This window comes from Durio zibethinus, chromosome 5 (genome assembly GCF_047325235.1).
Source record: "Durio zibethinus cultivar Kanyao isolate XHJ-2024 chromosome 5, ASM4732523v1, whole genome shotgun sequence".
Taxonomy (NCBI): domain Eukaryota; kingdom Viridiplantae; phylum Streptophyta; class Magnoliopsida; order Malvales; family Malvaceae; genus Durio; species Durio zibethinus.
In genome coordinates this window covers 8,698,909-8,723,076 of record NC_143166.1, presented here as the reverse complement: position 1 = coordinate 8,723,076, position 24,168 = coordinate 8,698,909, and positions in this window count along the sequence as shown.

Genomic DNA, 24,168 nt, shown 5'->3' with positions numbered 1-24,168 from the left:
CACATGACAAATAATTAAAATGCAAATGATGCATGAAGCTAAAATACCATGCCATTACTTGACTAATACAATTCTACAAACACTTTGGGTCATATTTGATGCATAGGATTATTGATAGGATATGATAATAATAATTCTATATCATGTTTGATTTATATATGAAGAGAGGGATAGGAATTGCAAAGTGGATTAATATTCTCTTAGCATAGGATTATTTAATCCTTTCCAAGTGGATAGGATTATTTTTAATCCATAGGATTAAACTTAAATGTTCAATTATACCCTTAAAAATTATATCAATAATTTAAATTGTATAAACTTTGAGAAAGGATGATTTTGACAAATAAATAAATTATCATATCCTAATCCTTGCATATGTCATACACAATATAGGATGATATTATTTAATTTAATCATATTCATAATATCATCTTATCTTATCTTATCATAATCTTGTATACCAAACATGACATTGGTAAACTAAACATGCATAGGCAAAAAACCAAGCAAAAATAAGCTAAAAAAGAAAAAAGGGGTCTCACCCAAGCATGGGGAAAAGTCTTGACAGAACATCTTATGGCCATGTTAGGGTACTTTGTATTGGCCATTTATCAAAGACCATGTATCCATTGTGAGTACTCATTACAAACACATGAAAAACTAGATTGAAACCACTAAAAGTTCACTTGAACATTATGGCTATTTTTGGAAAATTTTATCAAGTAATTGAAAAACATAAAATTCTAGCTAAAAACTAGGACAATGCTAAATTTTAGTACCAAAGTTTTAGCCATCAAGCAAGATGGAAGTCTCAGCCAAGCAATGGGAAAGCTAGGTTGATAGCTTCCTGTGGATGTTCCTACAACTATACCATTGTTTCTTTTACTAGTACATACTTTAAACACTTGGAAAACTAGCTTAAAAAAGACTTTTTATTGTTAAAGGATTTTTATTAAACAAATGAAGAACTACTAAGAATGGAAATCCCAAAGAACATTTCATTGCCAAACAACAAATATATAGCATCAAAATGATAAAAAAAATGAAGATAACAATCTCCAATATCACAAAGACACCGTAATATCCCAAGCCAAACAAGCAAACCACAAGAAAAAGTAACAAGAGTTTCAGGTAAGGCATGGAAACCCTTGACCATGAACTTCTCACTTGGATTTTATTGTTTTTTTATTCTTAATTGTTTCCAACCATATCATTAGCTTGTAGGATGAATCCATTGAATCAAGAGAGAAATGTAAAAGAAAACAACCATAAAAAGGGTTGTCTCTCCTTGAAAAACCATATAGGTAAAAGAAAACTAAATGAATGCTTGTATTGAAAATGCATGAAAAGGAAGAAAGGTTATACCTTCCTAGCTTTAACTTCTTTTTTTTATTTATTTCTCCTCTACTTTTATGGTTTTCATGCCACTTTCTCTATTGCCTCATCTTTTTCCAGCCTTCTACAATATATTTAAAGCCAATCTTTCATCTTCTAGCCATTTGATGAATCTCCATCCAATGGCCATTGTAATACTTATCTTCCCTCAAGCTTAGTAATCAAGCAATGCAATCTTGACTCTTAGGCTTAAACCTTTTTATGATCAATGGCTGTAACAAAATACAACACATAACTTGGCCTTTAGTGCAATTGTCGTAATGAGAAAAGAGCATTTGACCCTTATTAGGGTTTTTAAGCTTTTTAAGATTTTCAAAATCTTAAAACACAATTTTTATTTTCATGATTTTAATAGACCAAAAATCATAAAATAATATTTAACCATATCTGGAGGTTTTTTGTAAAAAAATCAACCTCAAAAGTCTAAATTATGAAAATACTCCTAACTGATATTTTGGTAATTTCCATTATTTAAAATTCATGAAATAATATTTAAATATGATCTAGAGTTTTTAATGAAAAATTGACCTCGAAAAAGGTCAAATTACAAAAATACTCCTAAATGGTCTTTTAGTAATTCCACTTATTTTGAGGTACAGTTAAGATTTTCAATGCATCAAAATTCATGAAATAATATTTAAACTGATCTGGTGCTTTTCATAAAAAATCGACCTTAAAAAGGTCAAATTATAAAAACACCCTTAAAAGGCATTTTAATAATTTCACTCCTTTTAAGGTACAATCAAAATTTTTGATGCATCAAAATTCATGAACTAATATTTAAACATGATGAAGAGTTTTTCACAATAAACTAACTAGGAAAAGGTTAAATGATGAAAATGTCACTAAAAGGCATTTTAGTAATTTCACTTATTTTGAAATCTAACAAAAATATCAAAAGTCCAAATCATAATTTTATTAATTTCAAGCCTTAATAGTCCTATTTGATCGTGAAATTCGCAGGTCAACTCAAGTTTGACTAAGTTTGACCAAGAGGCATTTTGGTTAATATAGCTTAAAATTTAGTTTTGAAAAATCATGAATTCTAAAGAAAACTTAAATATGAATTGGTCTCAATTTTAAGAGCATCATGACCGACTAAAATGTACTATGACAAAATTAGGTGTTTATAGTTGTCTATTTTTACATATTCTTGAGAATCATAAATAATGCAAACATAAAAACAATAATTTTGTAAGGGATTAAAAATTGAAAGATTTTTTTTAGAAAACAAAAACACTTTCAGTAAAGGCATCTGAAGGTGAAAATGTCATGGACTAACTTGTAGTTTGAAAAATAAATGATCGAGACTAAACATTGAATAAAAAAAAAAAAATAACTAGGATTTAACTGTAAGTCAACAAATAAAAGGATCGGGATTGAACTACAAGTCAAAAAATTAAAATTGACTGGGATTGTACCGTGAGTCAAAAAATAAAAATGATCGAGGTTGAATCATAAATCAAAAAATTAAAATGATTGAGACTAAATCATAAGTTAGAAAAATAAAAATGATCTGGACTAAATCATAAGTCAGAAAATAAAAATGATCGGGACTAAATCACAAGTCAAAAAATAGACCGGCATTGAAATGTAAGTCAAAATGATCGAGATGAAATTACAAGTTAAAAAATAGACCGACATTGAACTGTAAGTCAAAAAGTAAAAATGACAAGACTCTTATAAATTGATGATCTCAGTTTTGAAGACTGTGCCTGGAGTAACTTTCATCTTCTAGGCAAACTTTTTTAACCAATCCATCATTCTAATTTTATTCAGCATTTCATCATTGAAAGACCTTTAATATATTCTAATGTAAAAATGTATGTAATGCATGCAATGATTGTAATGAAATGAATAATGATAATGTAAACAATGATTCATACCATGCGCTTTTAATCATGTAACTCGATTTTTAGGATTTATTTAGCTTTTTCATATTCAAAAAATCGTTTTTAATATTTCTATCCTCTTGAATTTTTTTTTATATCCATTTTGCATTTTTTTCTTTTTTTTTTTTTTTGAAATTTTGTAGAGTTGATGATCCTTATTATGACTCTTATTTGTTCGAAAACCTTCTCCTAGTTTTTTTCTCTCCCTTTTAATCACTTTTTAGCAATCCATCAATTTTCATCTATTTTTCAACCTTTTATTATTATTTTTTGTCATCTTTGTATGCACTTTTCTTTTTTTTTTTTTCTTTAAAGCAATATGTTTGTCTATTATGAATGTTATTGATCATTATTCTAATTTCAAGTGACAAATACAATGGTTCCATGTTCAAAGTTGAATATTAGTTTCAATTAATAATGGAAGTATTTATTTTTGTTTATAAAAGGTAGGCTTTTCAAAAAACAAAGAACCGGTAATAATAATAAAAACTCGAGGGAATCAAATGTCAGTTTTTCAAATAATGAACATTTGAACAAACTTTGTCAAATTGGTCAAATTGGCCCAGATATTTTGTCAAAAAATCATTACATTTTGATCTCGTGTAACTAAACCTAGCCCTATAACTTGCAATTAATGGAAACTTACCCCATAAGTCATTTCCCTTAACTTTAATGTTGATTTGCATATCTTTGTCCTATTTTTCATTTTTCACTTGAAAGATTTCACCCTAGCTCCTTATTTATCTAAGCCACTTTTTTAGGTTTGCAACTTAAACAATCCCTTTTTGATTTAGATAGCCTTTTTTGTGTTTTTAGCCCAAATTATCCTCATTTTTTTTTCTTTTTGTTGGATTGTTTTTGTTGTTTTTTTTCAAGTGAAATTTTTCTTAATAGCTTCAAAATTTACATGATTTGACAATTCATCACCATTAATTTCTACAAGGATTAAGGTTCTACCAAAGAATGCATTCTTTATCACGTATGGACCTTCTAATTAGGTGTCCATTTTCCTTTGCTATCATGTTGGCAAAATCCTTTTCAGAACCAGCTCACCCTCATGAAAACACCAGTGTCCCATCTTCTTATCATGCTCTCGCATCATTTTTTATACATTTACCCTATAACAAAGTGCTAAAAGCTTATTTTTTTCAAATGATATTTAGTTGTTTGAAGCAATCCCACACCCAATCTACCTCATCCAATTTTATTTCCATTAAAACTCTTAGAGAAGGAAATTTCACCTCAATTGATAATATTACCTCCATTCCATACACTAGTGAAAACAGTGTGGCTCTTGTTGAAGTTTGAACTAATGTTCTATGGCAAGTAATGCAAAATGTAACTTCTCATGCTAGTCCCTATATGTATCAGTCATCTTTTCCAGTATCATTTTAATGTTCTTATTTGTAATGTTTATCGCATCGTTCATCTTTGGATGATATACTGCTAAATGATAATGTTTTATCTTGAACTGTGCATAAACTTTCTTCATCATTTTATTGTTCAATTTGCTAGCATTATCAGAGATAATTCTTTTTGAGAGCCCATATTGGCATATTATCACTTTCTCTATGAATTTGCATACCACTAATCGCATAATAATAAAAGGCTACTTTTACCCACTCAGTGAAATAGTTAATTATTACAAAAATAAAACAATGCCTATTCGAAGCTTTTAGAGTTATAGGTTCGATCACATCTATTCCTCACATAGAGAATGGCTATGGCAGTGCCAACACATGCAGTCAGATTGGAGGGAAAAGAATTTTATTCGTATAAATTTGACACTTGTGGCATTTTTTGGCATAATTGATGTAATCATTTTTCAATGTAGACCAGTTATAACCTATTCTCATAATCTGTTTGGCTATCATATGTTTATTGGCATGTGTTTCACAAATCCAATTGTGCACTTCTTCATTCTTTCTCACTTTAACAGCATTTTCACACCTTAGCAATATCTAATATCGACTTTTCTTATATAGGATTTCTTCATCAAGTACATACCCTATTGTTAACCTCTAAATAATCCTCATCATTTTTAAGGCCTACTCAAGATAGTTTTGAGACTTATACTATATAATATCATGATACCAAGGTTGTTAGTCTGCTTTTTCTTCTTCTACATTTGAACAATGGGCTGACAAATCCTTTATTTGTACTTTGATTGGTTGGATTCCTGTATTGGTATTTAACTTGAACATTGCTACAAAAGTAACTAAGACATCTGTAGACACATAATTTTGTCTGGGACATATTACTTTTTAATCCAGGTTTATTTTGGTAATTGTGCCCAATCTTTATTTTTTAAGCCCAATACATGGCCCAATTTTTGAATGCTTCGAAAAGGCCTATCCTAAAAGCCCATTAATGTCTCATTGTTAGTCGTTAAACTAAAAAAAATATATGTATATATATATAAATTAAATAAATATAATAAACATAATGATAATAAAAATAATAAATAATATAAAATTAATAAAAATTTAAGGTAAAGCTAGGCAAATATATACAATATAAAAAAACCTTTTAAAATTTTTTAGAAAGTTTAAACAAATAGGCCTAGGCCTTAAAACACAAAACTTCTTGTTGAAGGCCCATTTGATGGCCCATGAAAGAGGCCCACTAGCTTAAGTTTTAGCTTCATTTGGCCTAGAGTTTCAGCTCCATTTGGCCTAAAGTTTCAGCTTGAAAATGAGGCCATTCGGCCTAAGTATGTTGCATGGAAATGGTTGCACAAAGATCACGTAAAGATAGCTGTAAAACTAAAGCAAAAAACCTATGCATGGAGTTGCATAAAACTGCATAGTATGTTTGGAATGTGGGTAGAGAAAAAGTTGAAGTGGAACATGAAAATTGAAGGCAATAGAAACAAAAAAAAAAAGGCCAAATAGAAAAATGGGAAAGGAGAATTTTAAATAAGCTAAGTAGGTAAAGGTTAGGAAGTAAGTAATAAAAAGAGAAAAAGCAAAAAAATAAAGTGAGAAAAAGAATGTGAAGTGAAAACAAAAAGAAAAAAGAAGGGAGTTCATGAAAAAGATGAGAGTAGTGGTGAAAGGAAAAATTGAAAAAAAAAGCAAAAAAAAAAAAGAGAAAAGGGACAACAAGTGTCAAAGAAAAGAAGGCTGCTACTGAAAAAGATGAAAAGAGGAAGAGAACCTAACAAAAAGCAAAGAGAAAATGGTGAAGAAAAAAACATTAAAAAAAATAAGAGGAAAATTGAAATAAAAAATCAACAAAATGGGACATGAGCTAGAGGCAAGCAAAAAATAAAGAAATGAGGTGAATGAAGGAAAAGAGAGAAAAAATAGCTTTGAAAAAATAAGATAGTAGGTGTAAGTGGTGCCAAGAGTAGAATAAAAACCTAAAAAAAAAAAAAAAACCTGGGTAGCTAGTGAAACCTAGGTTAAAGCAAAAAAAAGAGACATGGTGTAGGCAAAAGAAAAAAGAAAAGAAAAAATGTTTGTATCAAACTTTAACTTGAGGATATTCCTATAAATGCAGAAAAGAAAGATGGTTAGAGGCAAAAACAAGGCTGATGCCTGCATTTGCATTCTGACACTCAAATTAATAAGGATCAAGTCGAAAAAAAAATGAGAAAGTAAAAAAGAGAGAAAGGTATGAGTTAGATAAACCTAGCTTCATGGTGCTAGGTTTCCATGTTTATAGGTAAACTAAAGGGGATAAAAAAGGGACAATTAGGATAGGACTGAGCTAAGGTGGCATTGAAGATGTCAAATTGACCTAACATATCAGGTCGACACAAATGACTAAGATAACCTTGGTTGTTTGCTAAAGACTAAGAGAGGGAGAATGACCATTATGCCTTTTTAACTATTATATGCCCCTAACACTCTGTCCCCCCATCAAACAGTCTGAGTATCAGATCACCAAATTTGTTATCGATGTTTCCAGTATGGGGCAAGTGGTTGCATATTTCATTAAAGGTTGATGTTGTAAGAGGAGATCAATTTTAGGCAACGATTTGCTTTTGAGTTGCAGTCTGACCTGAAAGTTATCCAATCTCGTGCATGGGTTTTGGAATGAGTGAATAATCGATTTAAAGGTTGTCGAGGTGATAATTGTCTAAGGTGATTCGAGATTATAGTTAGAGTTCACATGGCCATAATGAGACTTGTGTTTTCTTTCAAAAATTTAGACTTGAGTTTTTGTTTTAAACCCTAAAAATGAACCAGCTTTATGTTTATACCTAATGAGTGTTCAGTTCAACCAGTTTGATCTGGGATTCATCTAGTTAGGCTAATTTGATAGCACTAAATAAAGAGAAAGCTAGTTTGAAAGGGGTGATTTAAAGTGAAAAGATGAAAGAATCTACCTGCCTATGCTTCGATAGGTGGCAAGGATCGTACCATCCCTCTGGGCTATAGCGCATCTATGTCAAAGGCTGGTAAGGCTTTAGCTTTCTTTCTTTCATTTTTTATGCTTTCAATTTAACCTTAAATTTTTTATCTCCATAGCTTTCTTGCCTTTAAAGGGTTTTTTTACACTTACTTCAGTATGTATTTCTAACCATGTCTTCTAGTATGAGTTTTAGAGAGGTTGAAAGCTATAGGGTAAAGCAAAAAGGAGGTCAGCTAGAGTAGCAAGATGATGACTTGATCCCCCCTATTATTGAGGGTCGTAATTATACAAAAATGGCCTATTGGTTTAATCTGATGTCCAAGGAAGGGTAGCGGTGCAAGAAAAGAATGATCGGGCAAAAGACATGTAAGTTTTAATCATTGAAGAGTTGTGTGCTTAGTCAACTTTGAGCTTCAAAATCCACTTGCTTTCCCTTATCTCTCAAGTCGATCCATCTTTTATGGTTGATCTTCTTTTCTTTTCAGGTATTCCCCCTTATAGGGTTCAATCTTCTCCATCTTTTACCACTTCTACTTTCCCTCATCAATAAATTTTTCTTGACATCTCATCCTCTCCTGAGGGCTCTTCACCTCATTCTTCTTTTTTTAGGATCAAGCTGCTTTCATTCATTATGCTTTCTTGGGATCCATCTCTCACCTAAGAGTCAGATTCTTTTAATAAGAGAGGTTTTGATGAGGGATAAGAGAAAGAGAATACCTTAGCTAAAGAAAGTGAAGACGAAGGGGAAAGTTTTACAAAGAAAAATGAAGTTGTCGAGGCCCTTGTATAAACTCTGTGTGACCTAGGCATGATCGCTAAGGATGTGATGATTAAGCTAAAAGGCAAAGCAAATCCCAAAGACTGTCCCAACATGTGCATAGCTCATCATGTTTAGCTTTGGGTACCACTTTTCTTTTTCCCAAATAGTGGTATAGTATAATAACATTGAACTCTTCAGACTAAGTCACTAATAGACTAAAGACACATTAGCTCTACGTATGTTGGGATTCATTTGTGGCTAGTATAAGGTTTTCATTTCATCTTTTATTCATTTCAATTTTTAATTTTTATAATTTAACCATCAACTTAGCTCACTCAAAATTTTATTCGGTACATAGTCTCTTTTATTATTCTTTGTCAAAATTTAGATATTCTTCTTCTCTCCCTCTATTCAGGGAGTTTTTCTCTCTTAAAAAAACCCTAGTGATAGTAAATGGTTTTATATCACAGCTCGATCAAATAAAAAGATTCTTACTGATTACCTAAACTTAATAAAGAATTGGAAGCTACTTTTCTTATGCCTTGAGAAACAAAAGGCTAATAAAGATCGTGAGCCTGAGGTTGAGGCTTTAAAAATAAGGAGTACTCCTAATTCCTTTGTGGATGCATTGGTGGCTCTTCCCATCTCTGATTTATTAGATCGGGATAAAATTTTAGATTTTACACATAGGAGGAAGCTCATTATTGATGCTCACAGGCTAGCCACCTTAGAAATAATAAATAGGACAAAGTATTGGGGTATGCTTGAGGTAACTTCATCGAGTTTTATTTTGAGTTGATTTTTCATCTAATTATTAGCTTAGTTTTATAGATATAGTTGAAGTGAGGAAGACTTCAACGTCACTCTATATCAACAAGTCCCAAGGCCTAAAAAGCACAAAAAGAAAATCTAACTTGAGGGCTTGTCATGTGGGGGAGACAAAGTTGTCGGCATAGCTATACCCCGTACTCCCTCAAGTCAGAAATCAAAGGCTAGGGTAGGTTAGGACATATCTTTCATGTCAGCACCGATGCCACCTCTTCCAACTAAATGACTACAAGTGGATGTGTTATCTTCTGCTTCTAAGAACCCCGAGGCTAAGGTACTGAAACCTAGCTAAAAAAAAAAATATTTGTGGGGTTAGAGTTTGCTTCGATGGATGATGTCGTCTCCAACTCGACGTTGCTAGGAGGTTCTACATGGTCACAGTTTCTTTTCTTTATGAATATCTTCAAACCTCAGTTCGATTTCTTACTACTATTTTTATTTTTATTTTTTTAAGTCTAAGGTCTTTCCATGTTGTCTAAAAGAAATTCCCTCATCAGTCAGTGGAAAATAACAATCAAGCCCTTCATCATGCTTATCTTATTATAGGGCATATGCTGAGGGCTGAGGGAGATATGGTTACCCTTGCTGAAGAGTATAAGAAAAGCTTGAAAGTGTTAGGCAAAGTCAGATAGAGCCTTACTACATCCCACAAAAAGAAGGTAAAGCTAAAAAGAAAAGTAGATAACCTAACAACGAAGCTAGAGATCATCTTAATGGACAAGGCCTCAACCAAATTGATGAAGAAACAGGCTAAGCTGAAACTAAATGATACTTAGGCTTAAATTACAAGACTAAGATTCAAGCTAAAGGCTTGGGACAAGATGGAGGGTAACTGGAGATGAAGGCTATGGAAAAGTATAAAGCCTCTAATGAGTGTCTCTGGGTAAAGGTGAAATTCTCTAGGAAGAATGTTCTTAGTGCCTTTCAGCTAGCCAAAGAAAAGGTGTAGTTCAAATTCTCCTCTCTCAACCTCAACCTCTTTGATATTGATAACAACAATATCAGATCAAGGCCTATTTTGAATTAGCCTGAGAAGGATAAGGATGAGGATAAAAAAAAGAAAAAAGAGGAGAAAGATAAAGATGAGGCCCTGAAGGAAGAGCTGGAAGCAATTATATGGACAGAGGAAGAAAAAAAAGAGGTCATTAAAGCTTAGGTTGTTCCTTCCACTACTGCTAACAAGAGTGCTCTTCCCATTACTATTATTGTTGATGAATGAATTTGATATTTTTATTTTTGATTTTGTAAACTTTTTATACACCTTTTAACTTTGAGGTCAGGTTTTTGTAAAAACCTCTTATATTCCAACTAATGTACTTTGTTACATTGGAATGGAAAAATTTTTTTTTCTAAGTTTTAGTTCAGTTTTCTACTATTTCTTTCTTATTTGCATTAGCTTAAGAATGATTTATAGATCCAAAGGCAAAAAATTGGATTGTAGACTTGCATAATTACTTTAGATTAGATTAACATAATAATGAGTTCTAGGTTGAATTTCTTCAAATGACTTGTAAATCACTTATACACAAGCTTACTAAAGATAATTTTATGTGTGAACTTGGTTATAACTGATCTAATGATAATAGATCTTTATTTGCATTTCATATCCTCAGGACAAAATAATACAAGTTTAAGCTTGGCTAAAATTGAGCTATTAATAGTAAATCTTTAAGTTGCCTATGTTTTATGTCCGTGGGAGGACATTGCCGTTTAGATTTTATAATTTGTAGGTTGCATCATGTATGACCTCTTTAACAATATATGGTCCTTCCCACATTGGGGCCAACTTGTTACCTCAGTCATCTACCCCTGAGGCTTTAACTTTTTGTTACCTTTCCTGATGTGTTTACGTTGGAGCCTTTTATTATAATATTTGGCTACCTTTTGGTGGTAGGTTATAATTTGGGTCAGAGCTATGTCCCTTTGTTCTTTGGCAAGGTCAAGGTCAAGGTTAGCCCTAAGCATCTCTTCATTTTTTTCTTCCAACTTAATTCAACTCTTAAGCTTGGCAAGCTAATCTTAATCGGCACTACAACTTTTATTCTAAATGCCAAGTGAAAAGTGGTTTCACTAGCATGAACCTTTATGATTGTCCTTAGGGCCCACAGAACTCCTAGTAGCTCATCAATTCATTTCTCTTTTACTATGTCAAGCCTCTTTTTTAGAGCTTCTAATATTATCTTATTTGCAGCTTCAACCTACTTGTTGGATTGAGGTTAGGCAACCAACATAAAGCTGAGGTTAATGTAAAGATTTGAGCATCATTCTCTATATCTCAAATTATTGAATTGTTTGCCATTATCTGTTGTTATAGATCAAGGTAGTCTGAATCTGCAAACTATGTTTTTTCGCACAAACTTCTTAACTTGCACTTTTGTGGTAGTGGCTAAGGTTTTAGCTTTAAACCATTTTGTAAAGTAATCTACTACCACTAAGATAAATCTCTTTTGGCCCGTGGCTAGGGTAAATTGTCTAAAGACATCCATCCTTAATTGCATGAAAAGCCATGAGTTGATGATTGGAGTGAGCTCGTTGAGAAGAGATGTTGCACATGGGTACACCTTTGACATTTGTCACATTTCTTCACTAGTTCGATTGCATCCCTTTTGGTGGTAGGCCATTAATAGCCCTGCCTTAGCACTTTATAAGCAAAGGTGATTTCCATATATTCCTTCGAGGATTTCTCTTAAGACATACTCTTCCTCTTTTTCATTAATACATCTAAAGTAGGATAGACTAAAGGATCTCATATATAATTTTTCTTTAATCATTGTGTACCAGAGGGCCTTTCTTATCAGTGTTTTAGCTTGAACTTTTTCATCGGGTAGTAATCTCATGGTTAGGTATACTTAATTGGCATCATCCAAGTTTTTTTTTTTTTGTGACTTATCCCATGAGCTTGTCTTTGGTGCTTTTATGCACTAGTTCCTCTACTAGAACTTGGTCCAAGCTTCCTATTGTTGCTCTTGAAGCCAAATTGGATAGGGAGTTTGCTATTGAATTTTTTGATGTCGGTATCTTTTTCATCTTGACTTTCTTGAAACCAGCTATTAAGGCTAGTGCTTTATCAAGGTACTTTCAAATTCCATCTTTTTTATCTCCAAACTCCTTATTTACCTGATTGACCATAAGTTGGGAGTCGCTATAAGTGGTTATGTGTTGAACATTTAGTTTAGTTGCCAACCTTAGACTGACTATCAATGCCTCATATTCTGTTTTGTTATTTGATGCTTTAAACTTGAATATTAAGGTGTATGGATACTGTTACCCTTTCAGACTAATTAGAACAAGGCCAACTTCTCAGCCCTATCTTGTAATGGATTCATCGACATAGAGCTTCTAGTTATCCTTATATAAAATTTCTTTCTTTTTCTTAGGTTGTCTTTCCAATTTTATCGAGGTACACTCTACTATAAAGTCTGCTAGCACCTGTGATTTTAATGCCAATATGGGTAAAAAATGTATATAAAATTTGTTAAGCTCTACTACCCATTTGATTAGCCTTCCCAACATTTCATGCTTCTGTAAGACTTACCTCAGTGGCTGCTTGGTCAAAGAGTGGATCGTGTGGGCCTGAAAGTATGGCCTAAGTTTCCTAGCCAAGTGACCATGACATTGGCCAATTAACTTCAAGCCCTATCAATACTTTGCTTACCAATTAAACCAGTCATTGTTTTCCTTATTCTTCTTAGACTAAGATCAAGTTGATAGTTTGGTCTGTGCTAGCCAAATACAAGTACAATGTTTCACTTGTTCTTGATTTTGATAAAACAAGTGAAGAGGATAAGAACTCTTTGAGTTCATTGAAAGTTTTTTGGCATTTTGAAGAGTCCATCTAAAGTCAGACATATTCTCAATAGTTTTGAAGAATGGTAGACATTGGTCTGCTGATTTGGACATAAATTGGCTAAGCATGACTATTCTGCCTATTAACCTCTACACCTTTTTTTTTTTAGGTCGATGCCTTTATTTCTAGGATCACCTAAACTTTATCAAGGTTTGCCTCTATCCCCCTTTGGTTGATCATGTAGCCAAGGAATTTGTCCGATGTAACCCTAATAGCACATTTGCTTGGGTTATATCTCATGTTGTAGTTTCTCAAAGTGTTGAAGGTTTCTCTGAGGTTTTCCAAATGGTCGATCAAACTTTTTCTTTTGACTATCATATTATCCACATACACTTCCATATTGTGGCTGATCTAATCTTTGAATATTTTGTTGACTAACTTTTAGTAGGTTATCCTTGTGTTTTTCAATCCGAAGGACATGACCTTATAGAAGTAAAGGCTTTTCTCAATAATAAAAGTTGTCTTATCCTCATCCTCTTTCAATATTTTGAACTAATTGTAGCCAAAATAAGCATCCATGAAGTTAAGGTGGCTATACTTGTTACTATCATCTACTAGTTGATCTATGCTAAAAAAAAAGTTGTCATTCGGATTGGCTTTATTCAGGTCAGTAAAATCTGCACATATTCTCCATTTTTCGTTGTGCTTTTTGACCATGACCACATTAGCTATCCATTTAAGGTAATAGACCATTACTTCAATACCAATCCCAGGCATATCGGATGGTGTCTAGGCAAACAGGTCGGCATTATCTTTTATAAGTTGAATCAATTAGTCTTTATGCTAGAGCTTGGCTCCAATCTGTATGTATTTTTGAGGAATGATGTTCCAAAATGAAATTATCTTGAGGTCTTTAGCCAGCTCAGGTTGATTTGCATTTGAGTGCGATCTTTAATCAATTATCTCTTTTTGTTCCATTAGGTCAGGATTATTTCTTGCAAAAAGAGATCCCGACATGATGATTAGTATATTGAATGACTTGTTAAACATATTAGTAGAAATGAAATATATTCTTCATTTAATGCTATATTTTGGCCGGCATGTTAGCTTGATCCAAGTAATATCAATTTTTTGTGTCGACTTAAGAGCTCAGTCATTTCTATTGTAGCCTTAGAAAATTTTTAAAATTGAATAAAATTAAACTTTTGCAGAGCTTAAGAGCTCAAAGCGGCTCTGAGATTGGTCTTACATTCTATGTTCTTTATGGTGGTTTCCTAGTTTTTGTCAATTTTCTATGTTAGTTCTTTTTTATCTTTCACTTCAATATTGGCTGAGCTATGTGTCTACTTTCCAGTCCTACCATTCATCATTGTGACATAACATTATCGGGTTGTGGACTAGTTCCCCGAACTTCTCCACCCCTACAAGTGTTGGGAATTTCACTTTCAAGTGGGGAGTTGAGCCTATGAGCCACATAATAGACTGGCTAGGTCAACCTAATATCATGTGGTAGGCAAGTGAGACATCTACTACCATGAACTCCACAACTAAGATGATCATCTTCGGCTTTATCGCTAGAGAGATCGAGAGCTTGATGGTTTCTCTTACTAGTACTTGTTCATTTCTAGCCCCACTAATGTTATGGTGATCAGCTTCAACTGGTCTTCACCAATCCCTATTTTCTTGTGTTAGCTTTTTAAAAGAGATGGTGATCTATAAAAGGGTGAATTGGATTTCTCTAAGTTCTTCCTAAACAATGATTTTCAATATAATTGAATGGAAATTAAAACCAATAATAAGATATGATGTAAATAACAATAAATTGATGAACTATAAGTAAATATAAACTATAATCAAAATAAAGAGATAGAGATAGAGAAATCAAGCATAAGGATTTATAGAGGTTTGGTTCTTCTACATAAGACACCTATGTCCTGTCTATTGGTTGTCCACATCAAGGCTTCAATACAGTAATCTTGAATTGAAAATACAACACTATATTTTTCTTTATAAGGCTTATGATAGAAACTTTACACTCTCTACTTTTTAGGCTAAGTAGTAACCTCTCAATCCTACAAATTCAAGAGGATGCCTCACCTCTTGATTACAAAATCACTTAATAAAAATGCAAACTTAAAACACCTCTCAAATGCTAAGTGTTTGCCTAATGAAATACAAAACAAATTGATGAATGAATCAACAACAATGATTTGGATACAACGAATACAAAAATAAAGACTTTAAAGCTCTAAAACTCTTGATTTCTTTGAAAGAATGAATATATAGCTTGTTTGATCTTGCTCTCTTGATTCATCAATCTTCTTGGTATGTTGGAGTGGCCAATATATAGAGAAATTGAAGAACTAGCCATTGGGAAGCTTAGGAGAAGAAAATGCATGTTGGAAGCATAAAAAAGTAGTTTTCAGAGTGATTTTGCCCAAACCTAATCAATCTGTTTCATGAGGGGATCGATTGGTTCATGTTTAGGTGCCATTTACACCTTTGAAAATCATGACCCGATTGATCCCTTCCATGAGGGGATCGATTGGTTCATGTTTTGGAACCAATTATGTCCTTGAAAATGCCTACCCAATCGATCCTTTCCTTGAGAGGATCGATTGGTTCAAGGGGGTGATCGATCCCCTCTATAGGGTGATCGATCCTTTTTACAATCCTAGAGCTAAAATTCTATTCTGCATAGAATAACAATCTATCCCTTCCCTAAAGGGATCAATCTTGTCAAAGCTGGATGGTTATCCCTTATTTTACACTCTACTCACTAATTTGATCATATCTTGAGTTATACAAATCCAAATCACAAACTATTTGATAATTTAGAAACTAGACTCAAATGACTTTCTATCCATATAACATCGATCACCTAATTCATTTTGTATGAATTATAGTGAATTTTCAAATCTAGCATTTATGCAGTTTTTAGATAACTGCAAAATGTCTAGTAAAAATTCAAAATCTTTTCTTAGAAAATTTGGATTTCAATTTTGTTTAATCCAATAGAAAGTAGACTCAAAGAGCTTTTCAACCATATAAAATTAAAATATTAAAACTTTGTGAATTAATACAAGAAAATAAAACAAGTTCAATGTTGCAAAATTTTGTTATTGTAAAACAACTTTCTTAAGTTAATCTATTTTTTAAAACCAATATTATTAAAATTGTATTAAGTCCAAAATGAATAAGTTCACTTTAAAAACAACAATTAGACTTTCACTTAAACTCAAATAAAAAAAAATGTTTAAAGATACTTTTGATTTGAGAGATAAAAAAACATAAAGAAAGGTTTGTTTAAACTTTAAAAATCATATTATTTATTTAGTACCAAAATATAAAACTTAAAAACATGTACTAAATAAATCTTTTTCAAAATCTTGATCAAGCTTATTTAGCTTAATGTTTTTTCATTTCAAAATAAGGATCAATTCAAGGCTAACAATCTCTCCCTTTTTGATATGACAAAAGTTAAAGATAAATTTGCTTGATAAAAAAATTTTCTTTAAGATATTTAAGATTTTGAAAAATATTTTGAAAAACTCTCCCTTTAACAAAGCATGGCAAAACTACCCCTCAGTTTATGCATCATAATCCAACACAACTCAACAAACATATATTTGTCAAATATATGAAATAAGCATAATCAAATATATGCATGTTAAGCAAAAGCAAATTTGTCCATATGATATTTCTCCCTTTTTTTGTCATAGCAAAAAGGTATGAGCAAACTAATCAGCAAATAAATACAAATAAGCATCATTAACAAATATATTCATAAAAATTTCTCTTTATTTTAGTTTATGCTCTTTATACCAAATGTTTAAGCTCCTATATCAATTGCTATAAGTATACAAGAAGAAATATCTCTCCTTTTTTTTTGTCATTTCAAAAGAAAGAGAGATCAATTCAAGACATGGGACAAAATGCTTGATACCAATAATATTAAGAGTATTTTGAATGCATGTAATTAAGTATAATATGCACAATGAAGTACACATACATCTATTCAAGCACAAAAGCATAAGTGTATCCAATTTTAGCATTTTAGTACAAGTCATCAAAATTACTACATGAAATTTATGAGCAAAGGATAATGAGTGATATGCAATCTACTCATAAATCATGTTAGGATAAGATGTACTTAGAACCGAAAACATAAATAGCAATTAAGCATAAGTTCAAACACATGCATATAAGCTTATACCAATTATTATGAATACCAATTGTTAAAGATATGTTATCAAGAAGCATACCAATTGTTATCACAAAACAAATCAAGCAAAATTGTATTCTACAATTTCTCTTCATCTTAAAAAATAGGATTAATCAATTTAAGGCACACACAATTTTATATGAAAGGTATCAAGGATAGGCACATAAATAAGCATCTATGAAAGTTCAAAAATCTTTAGCAAATTTGATACCAATTGTTAGCGATTTTATTCAATAACTTTCATAGAGCACACATACCTCAAGCATATGAAAGATTCATTCAATACATGCATAAATGATAATAGTAATCTTTCATAAGCTATCCTATCCAAACAAGAACCAAAAACTCATATGTATTTAAGAAAGCATGAATACTAATAAGCAATAAGGTTCAATTATCATCATGTCATAACAAAGATTATTCAAGCATTTTCCAAACATGATGAACATATAAGCTATAGCAAAGAAATAATGAAAGCATAATTATTCAAATATATTCCTATTTATTTCAATGTATAGCAATGAATTAATCTAAACATATTCAAGTATCTAAATATATATTTCAATCAAAATAATACAAGCATATGCAAAAACATTTCAAATAACATATTGCAATATACCAAAAAAAATGCAAACCTTTAGACATAATATGGTACATGCTATTTCAATGAACTCAATCAATGAATATGTATAAAGAAATCAATCAATTTAGCTCATATCCATGTTCAAGGATTCATGCATTGACCAAATATTCATGGATTAAAACTATCAATCTCATCAAAACAATTAAAAACTAGGCATGAATATCAATGAAGGTGAGTTAATCAATCCAAGCTTTCAACAAAAATATTAGAACAATATCTACCAAGTGGCTTGGGGATTAATTTGTGCAATGTGTTCATATATTCAACCACAAAATCATATATTTGCACATATTAAAGCAAGCATTTATCAAATCATGCATTAAATATTATAAATCATAGGCACATAGCTTAGATTCAATGCAATTACATCCATCCTTATCAACCTATGTTGTTGTGCTCGTTGTAGTTGTGTGAGGCTTTGAATCCTCCATTCCACATCATTTGAGCTAAGTCTTTGATGTACTTAGACTTGATTAATGAAGATGACTTGCTTTGCTTGTTTCACTTAAAATCTAAAAAATGTTAGTTCATTCATGCTCATTTCAAGTTCTCCTAACATAGACTTAGAAAAATTTCTTGACAAAGGATTTTCATTAAAAGCGTCAAGAAAATTAATTGATAAAAATTATACCAATTGTTAGAAAATAATTTCATATTCTGAGTCATTATAAGCAAAAGAAAATTTATTAACTAAGCACAAGTTGCCAATTGCAAGGGAGATATATTTATAAACTTAAGCTAAAAGCCATGTATCAAGTTAAGCATCAAATATCACAATATTGGCACTAAAGCTAAAGTTCTCATTTAAATGTGCAAAACATGAATTCGTTCTAGATCATTTAGAAATATTGAACACAAAGAAGACATATTTAATATTCATGTATATTCAATAAATCATCAAAGAATATGTCAAAATAAATTTTAGGCCATATAAAAACTAAAAACTCAAGGAAGAGATATTTATCATCAAAAACATATTCAAGAAAATTTTAGCACAAAGGTATAAATATGTCTACACAAATTATATGCCATAATCAACAATGACTTAAGCTAAAAATAAGCATCATAAGAAAATCACTCACTTAAGTCATGTTGCAAGCATGTCAAGTAAAGAAAAATAACATTTATCACATAAGTATACACTTGACAAGAACAATAGATGAACTAACAACATATTTCATTTACAAACAAGTAGTTCATCATATTCAAAATCACAAATCAAGAGATATATCAATTGAGTACAAAGATCCAAAATATTTCACAAATTTAATAAAATTTTTAAGCATAAAAATAAGCATATTTCATAAAATATCTTTCACAATCAAGAAATAAATAATTCAAGCATTTTTAAATCACAAGTATAAAAGTCAAGTCGAATTAATCATCATATGAGCACACATCTTGACCAAAAACATAGATGAACAAAGAATCAATATATATCTTTTAAGCACGTAAAGTTCATCAATTCATCAACAAAAAAGAAGAAATAAATCTTGAATTAATAAGGATAAAGAATTAAATCATATTTCAAGATTATTTCATAAAAAGTGAAAAGATGAACAATCAAATATCAATATTTATTATTTAAGAACAAGATGATAATCAATTTCTAAAATTACAAATCAAGAGTTAAAACAATTGAGAATAAAACAATCAAGTTAAAAAAAAATTCACACTATCCAAGCATTAAGAACAAGTGGAGCTATTTCAAACATCATGGTTATATAGGCATTTTAAATAATCACAAATCAATCTATAAAAATCATAAAATAATTTCCATCTTGTCGAAATCATTCAAACAAATATATTTATGCAAAATACTATAGGTTAAATCATTCAAAGCTTAATATTTTCAAGATTTTTATTTTTGATATTGTGAACCTCATTTTTGTTTGAAAAAGACCTTAATAAATCTCATAACTAGTCAAGCACTTTTTTTAACCATCTTAAACCATTCCAACAAGTTTCAAATGACAAAACAAAGTTGTTTAAGTGATCATTTGGCATTAGAAACAAGGAAATTAAAAAGTTAACTCTTAATCCCCATATTTCCTTAAAAAAGGCTATTAAGATGGGTAAATATGTTTAAACACACATTTAAGCTCTTCAAACTATTTAGAAAAGTTTTATATCACACTTTGAAAATGTCCAAATGGTTTTTATGCCTATAAAAGTTCAAAAACAAAATTTTACCTTTTAAGCTTCAAAATCCTTTGAAACTTACATGTAGCACTTACAAAAATTTTAAACCATTGCAAGTTATCAAGTTATCTTTGTTTAAGTAAATTTAAATTATTGAATTCAAGATATTCAAATTCATTTTACAATTAAAAACTTGCTAAAAGAAAATTTCATATTTTAAAGATTGAGTCTAGCAAAAATTATTTTCAAAGCAAAACTTAAAGTCTCAAAATCATTAAGCTTTGAGTGCTCCCCCCGAGTTTATGCATAAATATAAAAGCAATTTAGCACACAATTTATCACATGAAGCACCAATAACAATTTCACAAAGCATGCATGATATCATCAATATCCAACATTCACATACACAATCGTGCATAAGCACAAGTTCTCAAGAATGTCAATTTCACAAATAATATCAAAATATCAAGATCATTCATGCAATGTCAATAACAAGAGCATTCACATGTAATTCCACAAATTCATTAGAGCATTCATAAATTCCCCTAAAAATGTATCTCAAGCAAATAAATATTAAACACAATATTAACAAGCATGAGGAATATATTAAAATCATACATTCAAGAGAAAAAATAAATGCATACTCAATTCAAACTCACATATATCAAATAAAATTGGTATATTCAAGATATATCAACAAAGCATATACCAATATCCATTAAGCACTCAATGTTCAACAAGAATAGGCAACCAATTTCATATTCACTTAAAATAAAGTTTAGAGGTTACCCATCTCCATTGTGTGTCTAGAGTATTCAATCTTCAATATCACATTGTAACTCCTTACTTTAGCACACCTACAAGAGACAATCTCATTTGATTTTTGATACCAAAATTGCTTTGAGTCCTTGAGAGTTAGTCACCAAGTCTCTTGTTACTTTAGGAACCCATACTTGTCTAATTCTAAATAAAACTTTTCTTTTTATAAGACAACTATTACATTTAATCATTTTAGCACTTAAACTCTTATCTAAAAACTCTTGTTTTTCATTCATCAAAACATCAAATTTCTTTTTCAAATCAAAGTTTTCTTTTTCTAAAATTTTATACCTATTTTGAGAGGTTTGTAAATTTATTTTCATCCATTCATTTTCTTTTTCTAAAATAATTTTTGCATTCATCAAAAACTTATTCTCTACATTCAACTTTGAAATCATTTTTTTATATTTCATTCTCATTAACTCAAATTCCATAACTAACTTGTTAAAGGCATCTTGCAATTCATTAAAAGCATATGAATTTGAATCAATTAAGTTAGAGGTTACCTTAGGCTTTTCAAGAGCCATGAGACATGATGTATTTTGGTTAGAAATATATCTTTCATGTAGCTCATCCAACTTCTTCCTTATTTCATTTGAAGTTAAGCAATTTGAAACCAAGTTGAAGTTGTGGGAGTCAACACTCCATAGAGAATGCACTTGGCTTTTGCATAATCCATTACTTGTCTTATATAGTTTGCATCATTTGAAGGAATTTTAAGCCCTTTCTTTATCACATCAAGCTTTAAAATCTTGGGCCATTATGAACACTTTCATCCTTTTTTTCCATTCATAAAATTCAAATTTATCAAACATAAAAGCTTTAAAGACTTTCTTACCATTTTGGAATCTAAATTGAGCCATAAGATCTTTACTCAAGGTAGTTAAACCTATAAAAAAAACCAAAGCTTTGATGCCAATTGTTAGCATTTTAGGAGATATGGTGACCTAAGAGGGGGTGAATTGGATTTCTCCAATTTATTCCTAAACAATGATTTCAATATAATTGAATGGAAATTAACACTAATATCAAGATATGATGCAAATAATAATAAATTGATGAACTATAAGCAAATATAAACTATAATTAAAATAAAGAGATAAGGATAGAGAAATCAAACATAAGGATTTATAGAGGTTCAATCATTCTCCACAAGGCACTTACGTCTTTTTTCTTAGTTGTCCACACCAAGGCTTCCATCCAGTAATCTTGAATTAAAAATACAATACTATCTTTTTCTCTCTATAGAAACCTTACATTCTCTACTTTCTAGGCTAAGTAGTAACCTCTAAATCCCACAAATTCAAGAGGATACCTCACCTCTTGATTACAAAACCACTTAATAAAAATGCAAACTTAAAACACCTCTCAAAAGCTAAGTGTTTGCTTAATGAAGTATAAAGAAATTTGATGAATGAATCAACAACAATGATTTAGATACAACAAATACAAAAATATAGACTTTAAAGTCTAAAACTCTTGATTTTTTTGAGAGAATGAATATAAGGCTTATTTGATCTTGCTCTCTTGATTCATCAATCTTCTTAGTGTGTTGGATTGGCCAATATATGAAGAAATTGAAGATCTAGCCATTGGAAAGCTTGGGAGAAGAAAATGCCTATTAAAAGCATGAAAAAGTAGTTATTGGAGTGATTTTGCCCAGATCTTATCGATCTTTTCATGAGGGGATCGATTGGTTTATGTTTAGGTGCCATTTACACCTTTAAAAATCATGACTCGATCAATCCCTTCCATGAGGGGATTGATTGGTTCATGTTTTGGAACCAATTATGCCCTTGAAAATACCTACTTGATCGATCCTTTCCTTGAGGAGATCGATTGGTTCAAGGGGGTGATTGATCATCTCCATAGGGTGATCAATCCCTTTTGTGATCCTAAAGCTAAAATTCTATTGTGGGTAGAAAAACAATCGATCCTTTCCCTGAGGGGCTCAATCCTATCAAAGTTAGATGGTTTTCTCCTATTTTGCACTCTTCTTAGTAATTTGATCATATCTTAAGTTATACAAATCTAAATCACAAACGATTTGAAGATTTAGAAACTTGACTCAAATAGCTTTCTATCTAGATAAAATTCATCACTAATTCATTTTATACAAATTATAGTGAATTTTTAAAACTACCCCTTGTGTAGATTTTAGATAACTATAAAGTGTCTAGTAAAAATTCAAAATCTTTTCTTAAAAAATTTAGATTTAGATTTCGTTTAATCCATTAAAGAGTAGACTTAAAGAGTTTTCCAATCATATAAAGTTCAAATATTAAAACTTTGTGAATTAATACAAAAAAATAAAACAAGTTCAATGTTAGAAAACTTTGTTCTTATAAAACAAGTTTATTAAGTTAATATTATTAAAATTGTATTAAGTCCAAAACAAATAAGTTCAATTTAAAAACAACAATTGGACTTTCATTTAGGCTAAAATAAAAAAAAATATTTAAAGATATTTTGATTTGGGAAATAAGAAAACATAAAGAAAAGTTTGTTTAAACTTTGAAAATCATATTATTTATTTAGTACCAAAATATAAAACTTAAGAACATGTACTAAATAAATCTTTTTCAAAATCTTGATCAAGCTTATTTAGCTTAATGTTTTGTCATTTCAAAATAAAGATCAATTCAAGGCTAACATCTTGAAACAACCATAATACATAACATCAGTTGAACTTCTATTGTCAAATAAGATTCTTTTGACCACATAGATATATACCAAGGTTGTGATCACTATGGCATCGTCATGTGAGTGTTAGATCCCCTCTAAATCTTTTGAGCTGAATGAGATTGGCTTGTCTCTCCAGTCTTTTTCTTTCTTAGCCAAGGTACCTATTGCCATTGCCATGCTTGGGTTAAACATTTTTTTGCCAAAATGGTGCTGCCTCTTGTGATCATTTTTATTACCTCGACGATTAGTCTACTTTTGTCAACCCGACCCTCTTTTTAATTTAGCTCTTCTCTTTAGGCATCCTTTCTTCCTTGGTATAATCTTCTCTCTCTACCCCAGGTGGGTACTTTATGTTTATTTTTATAGTTTTTTTTTTTAAATTGGTCTTGTCTTCTCTATCTGACAAATCTTTTCAGCTAACCTCATATCATCAAAGCTAGAATCTTATTTTCCATGTTAACACAGTCTTTGGTATTATGATCGATATACCGATGGAAGGCATATCTTTTTGTCAAATTCCACCTTGTGTTTTGTCTCAGTGGCTTAAGCCATCTGAAGTTGGGATTTCTTTTGATTTACATTAAAATCCTCTTATGGGAGGTATTCAGTGCAGTGTAGCTTTTTTCTCTA